Here is a 10097-nt window from a genome sequence, read left to right on the forward strand (position 1 = left end):
TTGAATTTAGCGGCGGTTTTTCAAAACCGCCGTTAAATTAAATTTTTTGATGAATTTTGTGACGGTTTTCAAAATCGTCGCAAATATTAATTTAATTTTAATTATAAATTATTTAATTATTTTTGAATTTGAAAAACCGCCGCTAAATTAAATTTTTTAATTAATTTTGCGGCGGTTTCAAAAATCGCCGCAAATATTAATTTAATTTTAAATTTTAAATTATTTAATTATTTTTAATTTAGCGGCAGTTTCTCAAAAATCGCTGCTAAATTTAATTTTATTTTTTAATTATTTAATTATTTTCTAAATTTAGCAACGGTTTTTTGAAAACCGCCGCAAAATTGAATGTTTTAATGAATTTTGCGACGGTTTTTCAAAACTGTCGCAAAATGTTAAAAAAAACCGCCGCTAAAATAGTATTTTGCGGCAGTTTACAAATCGCTACAAAATTTCATTTTTTGCGACGGTTTTAAAAATCGCCGCTAAAAATCAATTTTTTTGTAGTGAGCGCCTTAATCCAATCCCAATACCAGCACAGAACAGGATCAGATTCAGAGTTGATAAATTGCATAATTTCATAATATATCGTGTAGATTGATAATTTGAATTATGCTTCCATTCAAGAACTAGTATTAGTATTAGATGCACTAAAAATTAAACCAGTATATTTTGCAAGTTATCAAGAAGAAGTCCATTATTCAGAAACAAACCCATGTAAATACGCCTGCAAAGCAGTATATTATGCAACATTGTACTGTGTTTGATGCTTAGGATGATGACTATATATGATGCTTAGGATGATGACTATATATGATGGAGCTCTCTTTAACTTACATATGCAATACAAATGCAAATGAAAATGTAGGTTAGATGAGGCAAGGCAGCCACTCTCAAGAAAAGTACCAATTGCATCCAGCAAGGTGAATCCTTATCGAAATGATTTTACTGTAAAATCATTAACTTACTGTAAAATCATTAAATGGAAAATAAATTCACAAAGCCCACAATGGACCCACGAATCACTTAAATACTCACACAGAATATATATACACATATATATACATATACATATACTCTGTAATATATTTAAAAGTACCATCATAAATAAATGTCAAATTTAAATGAAGCAACAACAATAGTATATCGCATTTAATGTAGTACATATCTTGTGTTGGATATATGTATAGAAGCAATTCATTACTGAAATCACAGGATATGAATGGTGCCCGGTAACTTTAGATTTCTCAACTCCAATAATGTATTAATGGCAACTGGATGACGGAACATTTGCATTGCATGGTCCTCAAGCTCCCACTTCTCCCTCCCTTATCTCCTCTCCTCTATATTAAACAAACATATCTACGTACTTTCTTTGTTTTTGAGTTAGATTCATCAAACATCACAAAAGGTTACCTGCAGTGTTCGTGCCAATTCATATATTTAAAAATTTAATTTAATGGACTTTGTAGTTTCGGCCCTGTTTAGTTCAGATTTTATTTATTTTTTTAACTCAATTGATATCAGGAAGGAAGGGCGCTCCCGTAGAGGGGAAAAAGTTTTCTGTGCACTTGACGTATTTTAATATTATTATGTACCAAATTAAATTAATTACACACTATTATTATGTGTTCGTTATTAAAATGTATTTATAATGATAATAATTTATAAATATACGTTTATAACTAACACGTAAAACTAATTTAGAACATAATGAGTGAGGATCTGGGGACACAAAATACTTTATCCAGAGAGAAGAGAAAGAGAGAGGCATCTTGAATGCTTGCAGATCTTCATACTCTGTAATACATATACACACAGAGTTACATATTCACACATATATATACATATACATATACTCACATAGAATATATATATACACGCAGACTACATACACACAGAATATATATATATATACATATACCTTCTTTGAGGCGGCGAAGGCGGAGGATAATTTGGCCGCTGTGAACGCGGAGGCAAAGCCCGATCGAGCTGGAGGCGACAGCAACTGGAGGCGGAGGCAGCGGCAATGGGTCAATTGCGAGAGTACTTCACAGATAGATTGAGACAGAGAGAAAAATTGGGGGGGGGGGTGAGTTAGGGTTAGATTTAGGGATTTGAGGAAGGAGGAGGGGAAAGGGAGAGAGAGAGATACGACGAGAGTGTTCTCACCCATCTTTTTAGTTTTTATTTTTTAATATTTATTTGTTAAATAAAAAATAATAATTTATACAAATAATATTATTAATAATTTAATTGATAGAAATAAAATAATTTATGAAAATAATTATTACTTATTTAATTGATAAAAATAAAATAATTTATGATTATGATAACTAATAAAATAATAATTTGAAATAATAATCTAAAATATAAAATAATAATAATTTATGATTATGATAATTAATAAAATAATAATTTAAAATAACAATTTGTGCAGTTATAAAAAAATATAATTATATTGGAATTGCTTATATAAGTAGTACTTAAATCTTAATAATTTTTTTTTATTATTTCATGGTTAGAATTAAACAATTTAGTCAATAGTGACGGGAAAATAATTTATTAACGACGACTTATTTAGCCCATCTTTAAAATTTATTTTATGACGACAGGATTTATATTTCCCGCCAAACATTTTGGTTTTTTTTTATTTTTTAAAAATATTGAATTGTTAATTAATAAAAATTAAAATAATTTATAAAAAAATATTAATAATTATTGGATTGATAAAAATAAAATAATTTAAGATTATGATAATTGATCAAATAATTTAAATGATTGTATTAAATTAATAATTATTTAAAAATAAAATTATATTATAAATAAATCTAATAATTATAATAAATTAGTTTGATAAATTGTATTGTTTTTAATATGTTCATATTTTTTTACTATATTATATTATCAATAAATAACTAATGCTCAATTATCATAGTTTAATAATTATATTTGTGCATTTATAGAAAAATATAATTATATTTAGAATTGCTTATATAAGTGTTAGTTAAATTTTAATAATTTTTTATTATTTTATGGTTTGAATTAAAAATTTTAGTCATTAACGACGGGAAAATAATATATTAACAACGAAAACTAATGTCATCGCTAATTTTTAGTCGTTAATGACTGTTTTTGTTGTAGTGCGAACAGGTAGAAGGATAATGTATTAACAATCATTGTCATTCTGATTGTTAATTCAAGGGAAAGTTTCTTCTTTTACTTGAATAAACATACAGTTCGGCCGATAGTTTTGGCACCATTGCAATATCAAAGTTGATTAATGCTATAGTCAAAATAGGAATAAATTCTTATATTGAATGGTAATAATATGACCTTTTTAATAAGGTCTATTTGATGTTTTTTTTTTCTATAAATAAAAATTCATTGAAAAAACCCTAAAGAGTCTACATTTTTAGCTAGGACATACCGCAGGCATTACAAAGAAAATTGAATCAAAATTGAAACAGCAAAGTCTAAACTACAATTCAAGATGATACACTGGAGGTTGCCAATAAAGTTGCACTTGTAAGTTTGAAAACAAAGGCCATACTTGATTTCACCTCCCAGAGCATTTTTAGGGTTTAGACACCAATGTTAGTATTTTATGATGAAGACACCTAATTGCTCTCCTAAAAATTACTTAGAGATCACAAAGACCACACATTTTTCTTTTGCTCATTCCTAAGCATCATTTGATATTATTGTGTAGTGTCAGTCATTGTGTCGTGATATTTTTTTTTTTTTTTTTTTGTGTTGAGAAATAAGTGTTGATAAAAGTATTGTTTGGTAATTGAGTGTGGTGTTATGTTTATTAATATTAAATGTAAATAATAAATATTTTTTTAATAATTAATTATTTCATTGTAGATATGAAAAAAGGCATTTTACAATATTAAATAAGCATTTAAACAAATATTTTAAACTATGGCTGTGTTTCTTTTTTGGGAAAAAATTAGTATGTTGTTTTTTAAAAAATGAAGCCAACATAAAAATAGAAGCGGATATTATTTTATAAATAAAAATAATAAATAAAACTTTTAGGACAATATTGATAGGATATCAATTAAATCATATTCAAAGATCGAGGAAAGTTATGCCTAAAAATGCCAAAGACTTCGGACGAACAACCTTTGATAAAAAGTCTAGGCGTCGAACATCATATCAATGGAGATGCTGAAATTCCTTCTTCATTTATGGATGGTGAGGGTGAAACAAAAACCATCAATCCAGAGTTTGTCTCATGGACAAATAAGGACGGATTATTGATGACATGGCTCACAGAAATGATGAATGAAGATATTGTAAGCATGGCCATTCGATGCAATTTTGCTCCTGAGGTCTAGCTGACAATTCAAGAAAACATGCTACCCGTAGCAAAAGAAAGAGAATCATGGCTAAAAGATAGTCTATATACTTTGAAAAAGGGAGAGATGTCAATGGACGCCTTCCTAAAATAGTTCAAAGGCCTTTCTAATAACCTTGCTGCCATTGGAAAGCCTTTATCTGATGAAAACAAGATGTTCCAAATATGTAGAGCTCTTGGTCCAAAATATGTAGATTTCAAAATTGCTTTGTTGGCCAAACCTCCTTTTCCAAACTATAATCAGTTTATCCTTGCCTTACAAAGTCATGAAATGACTCTCAATACTCAGAAAGAAGAAAAGGCAACCATAGAGGGGGGGGGGGGGGGGGGGTGTTAGGAGCTTGTGGAAATGGTTTTCAAGCACATGGAGGCAAGCAAAATTTTTCCTATCATCAGAAAAACGTCTCCAATAACCATTTTGTTGAGAACTCTCAACAAAAAAACACATCAAAATATCAAGAAACAAGACGAAGACTCATCTTCATGTCAGATTTGCCACTGGAAAAATCATACAAGAGATGTATGTTGGCACAAGTATGACTTTACTAAAGATGAAACTACCAGAGCATTAATATTGAACAATTGATCGATCCAAAGTTCTATGCTGATACTGGGGCAACTTCTCACATGATAAATAATCCTAGTAAGCTTGAAAAACCCTTCCCTCACAAAGAAAAAGACAAAGCTTTTGTTGGTAATGGACAAGGACTGTTTATTTCACATATTGGAAAAACTAATTTAAACACAGAATATGGTAAACTAAAATTAAATAGGGTGCTCGTTGTTCTTCATCTTCGTAAAAATCTTTTGTCCATGATAATAGGTGTTCTGTTGTTTTTAATGATAATATTTTGTTGTTAAGGATCAGAAAAATAGAGTAGTGGCGAACGGAACTAAGCAAGATGGTTTGTATGCATTAGAAGAATGCACTGAACAAGTATATCAAGCTACTACAAGACCTTATATATGTTCATCTAGCTTATGGCATCAAAGACTTGGCCACCCAAGTAAAAAGTTTTACAAATTTTAAATTCTAGTAAAGACATCTATATTTTCAGTTGGACTATCAAACCAAAAATATGTATTTCATGTTAACAAGGGAAAAGTTGCAAACATAGTTTTTCTCTGTGTAATGAAATTTCAGTTGTTCCTTTAGAAAAAGTTCACTATGATTTAAGCGGACCTGCGCCAATTACTTCCTCACAAAATTTTTGGTATTATGCTCTTTTATTGAGGATTGTACTAGATTTTCTTGGTTATTTCCCCTTCATAGAATATCTGACTTTTTTTTAATGCTTTTTGAAGTTTCAAAGACAAGTAGAAAATCTCTTAGAAAGAAAGATAAAACTCTTCCAATTTGATGATGGATGAGAATTTACTAATCAAAATTTATTAACTCATCTTGATCAATGTGGCATCGTCAAGCAAATTTCTTGTCCTTATAATATGCAGGCAATAATGGAGAAATCAAAAGAAAAAGGTAAAAAGCTTAGTGCAAATGAGGTATGTGATCAATTAAATCCTTAGCACTCAGTCAGATTTTGTTAATGGACTAGGCTATAGTCCCAAGCCAAGTGCATCTACATCCACAAACCAAATAGTTATTAGAATACAGCAAAAGGAGAATAACAATTTAAAGATTGCATTAGAAGTTGAAATTGCAAAAAGTGAAAAAACACGTGCACAATTGGCAAAACATGATTTTTTGTTCAAAAAATTGCTTGAAGACAAGTATGATGACTTCATTGAGGATGAAGGGTAAGATTCTTAAAGTTTATGTGTTGTGTTTGCTCATTTAGAAATTTAAAGTCACTTATTTTGAACAATTTTTTTTTCTTTTTTTGCACAGGGGTTGATGAAAATGCAAGTACTTCATAAGAGTTCAATGGAATTCGTGCATCGAGTGGGTATACTTTTGGCAAATTATGTTATGCATTTGTGTTGACGACTTGAACATTGAGACATTGAAATGGTCATTGGTGTGTTTTAATGACTTGAACATTTGTAAATATTAATGTGTTTATATTTTTCTTATTTTGTGCCTTTTTGTTTAAATTTCAATGGAATTCATGTTTATATTAATACGAAAATAAAAAATCGTTGCAAAATAGGTAGGGATATTGCCAAATTTTTACTAAAATAAATTAGCAACTATTCTAAGAAAACATAACTAAAAGGTCTTTCATGCCACAAAAAAGGGAAACCTAGCAAAAAGATTTATTAGCAACATTTGCTACATTTTTAACTGAAACGTAAATGCCTTTCAAAAGCACCTCATGCTTGGTTTGAATGCCTTTCAAAAGCTCTTTTCACACTTGGATTTCATAGTAGTAAGGCTGACTCCTCTTTGTTTAATTATTTTTAAAACCTCTTCAATTCTTGTACTAATTTTAGTTTATGTTGATGATGTGATCATAACAGGTTCTAGCATTTATGTTATTAATAATATCATCAACACTCTCAGCTCTCAATTTGCTCTCAAAGATCTTGGTAGACTTTATTATTTTCTTGGCATTGAAGTTAAATATTTTAACAATGGACTTTTCTTATCTCAGGTGAAATATATCAATGATCGATTAGGTAAAACTCACATGTTGGATTGCTCACCGAGGTCCACTACTCCTATGGTGGTTAAAGCTCCTCCAAAGTCCAATGATCACCAACCTGTTGATGCTACTCATTTTCATGCCATTGTTGGGAGTTTACAATACCTCACTTTCACTCAACCAGACATCCAACATGCTATCAACCGTGTATGTCAACATTTTCAAAATCCAACTAAAACACACCTCAGTGAAGTTAAACGAATTCTTTGCCATATATTTCAAAGGCACTTCTCAATATAGCCTACAATATCTATCTCAGAGTGCTCCCAAACTTTACGCCTTTTTTTCTAATTGGGTAGGTTGCCTTATCAGGTGTAGCACTTCGAGTTTTTGTGTTTATTTGGATGCCAATTGCATCTCTTGGAGTTCTAAGAAACAAACCATAGTTTCTCACTCTAGTATTGAAACTGGGTTTCGCTTGTTAGCCTCTACTACTGTCAAGGCCTGCTTCTGGATTTTCTCGCTAGCACAGGAAGTCCGAGAAAATGTCCATTAAGGATAGATACAGATACTCAAAATTTTCAAAGAAGTTTTTTTTTTTTGAGCTTGCTCACTAGCAATAGGAGCCAGAATCAATTACATGACATTCATGACATCATCATCTTGGGCTTACCGCCCATACATTTTGAAAATAAAAGGGCACTAAGGCTTTAAAAATAAAATAACCCTTTATTTCTTGCCCTCAACATATACCCATGAATCTTTGAGGTCGGAACATCTCTGTACACAACAAACCAGAATTTGCCCCAAAAATATCTATCTTCCATTACTTGGAATGACAAAAGAAATAACGTGAGCCATGAGGCTCAGCAAGTATATAGCAAAGGAAAGTATCCATAGAACGTATATGAAGGCATGAATAATTCAAAGCCAAAGAAAATCATTACCCAACATCTACATACCCATTGAGTTCATGACTTCTAGACTGGACAACAACATCCTCAAAGAAATACACTTTCTTATATTCATCAAAACCCATATTGCAAAGTGAGTCATAAGGCTCGACAAGTAAACATATATAATACTGAAAACACGAATAAAGGGATGGATAACAAAATAGAGTGCACCCGACTCTCCAATACAATTTAAACCCATCCTTCAATTCTCATTAATAATATTATTCCATAAGCAATCATATATTACGACAAATGGAGCGATAGAGTTAAGGCATGGATAAATCAAAGTGGAATAAACCCGACTTACTAAGTACGAGTAGTATTTCCCATTAGTTCTCATCATTAAAATCATTCCCATGTCATTGCCATTATGCATTTATTTCATCTTTTCATTTCTCATGAATACATAGATCTCCATACATCATATTGGCTCACACAGCCTTCCGTATACATGGATCACATTGGCTCTCAAAGCCCTTTATTCACATGCATGAATGCATACATATATATATATAATCAATTTGCCACTCGTTGGCTTGAGCATCGCCTACCGGGTTTATGGCCACCTTACCTGCGCCAGGCGCTCCTTAGGATATCCTTTTATTTTTTCGTTTGCGGAACATAGCTGTAGAGCCAAAATAATAATAATAGGGGCGCAAATCATAATGCCATGCAATGCTCATGAGATCTCACATAAGTATCACATGCATGCTCTATTATAAAAATGTACACATCATGGACATCATGCAAATTTAAACATTTCAATAACATATTCACTCATGAGCCCATGCATGCACATATGCATATCTTCAATCACGTCCTAGCATTTTGAAGGGTTGAGTGATGCTAGAGGAAGCAATTAATGGCAACTTAGATCAATAATCATGCTTAGTTGGATTAAGGAAATCCTTGACCAACTTAAATCATAAGTAAAATATATGATATTATATATCAAATCAAATCCCTCAAATTCTAGTTTATGACGCTTCAAACAGATCGCAATTTCGAGTTTTACATCAAAAGTTATGGTCAAAATAGCGCAACATGTGCAGTGCTAAAAAAAGTTGATTAGTTGACTTTTGAGGAAGGAATAGTCGACTTTTGATGAGTTCGACTGATCAACCCCCATTAGTCGACTAGACCGAGGCTAGCACCAAAAATCTGAGAAAACAGACTTCTGTTGAGTCGACTAAGCCCCAAAAATAGTCAACTCAACGCACACAAAACACACGAAATAAACCCACACTACAAGAAATTTAGACATTAGTGGCTACACAAAATCGTCACATATGATTAGAATTTTGTCACAAAACTGTATTGGTGACGATTTTATAGCGTCAAAGCCATCGTCAAGTTAGGTCCGTAGGGAAAAGTAATTAGTGACGTTTTTATATTTCGTCACAAATGCATAAAGAAAAGGTGACGAAATTTTTGTCGTCATCGAAAGAATCTCCTTTAGTGACGCGTAATTTTGCCACTAAAATCAATAAAATTGTGTCATCTTAGAGTTCGAATCATCACAAATATGCAGTGATGGGGTTTCTTATAGATAAAACTTTCTATCGTCACTAAATACTATGACAACAGTGACGTTAACATCGTCACTATAGTCTCTTTATATTTCGTCACTATTAGATAAAATCGTCGCTGAATAATTTGATCAAAGTTTGATTTGGTGACGCAAACTAAAACGTCACAAAATATCATGTAATTGGTGACACAAAAGATCGTTGTGAAAGGCAACTACCTTTAGTCACAAATATTGATTTCGTCACTAATAAATTAGGTTGGTATGTTAATTAGTGATGCATAAATATCGTCACGTATCAAATTTTTTTTTTTTCAAACTTTTTTGTCAAAAAAAATAAAATTTTGTTGTCACATATATACATTTTCGTCACTATAGGCATGACTTCGTTAATTTTGTGACAAAAATAAGTCATCACCTAAAATTGCACAATCTAACAAGTGACAATTATTTTTGTAGCAAATTGTATAAATCTGTAATTGTTTTTTTTGACAAATATTATACTCACTATCAATTGGTCCAAATTTTGAAATTAAAAATACTAAAATCATATTACATACACAAAATGGATTGATATATGATGAACAAATCTTTGTCACAAAAAATAAATCCCAATATGACACATCCAAAAACATAAAAGTAATTGACATCTAATTAGTATCTCAATAAAAGTTTTGCATTAAAGAAATAGATTTCACAAAACT

Source organism: Diospyros lotus, chromosome 15 (assembly GCF_014633365.1).
Source record: "Diospyros lotus cultivar Yz01 chromosome 15, ASM1463336v1, whole genome shotgun sequence".
NCBI lineage: Eukaryota > Viridiplantae > Streptophyta > Magnoliopsida > Ericales > Ebenaceae > Diospyros > Diospyros lotus.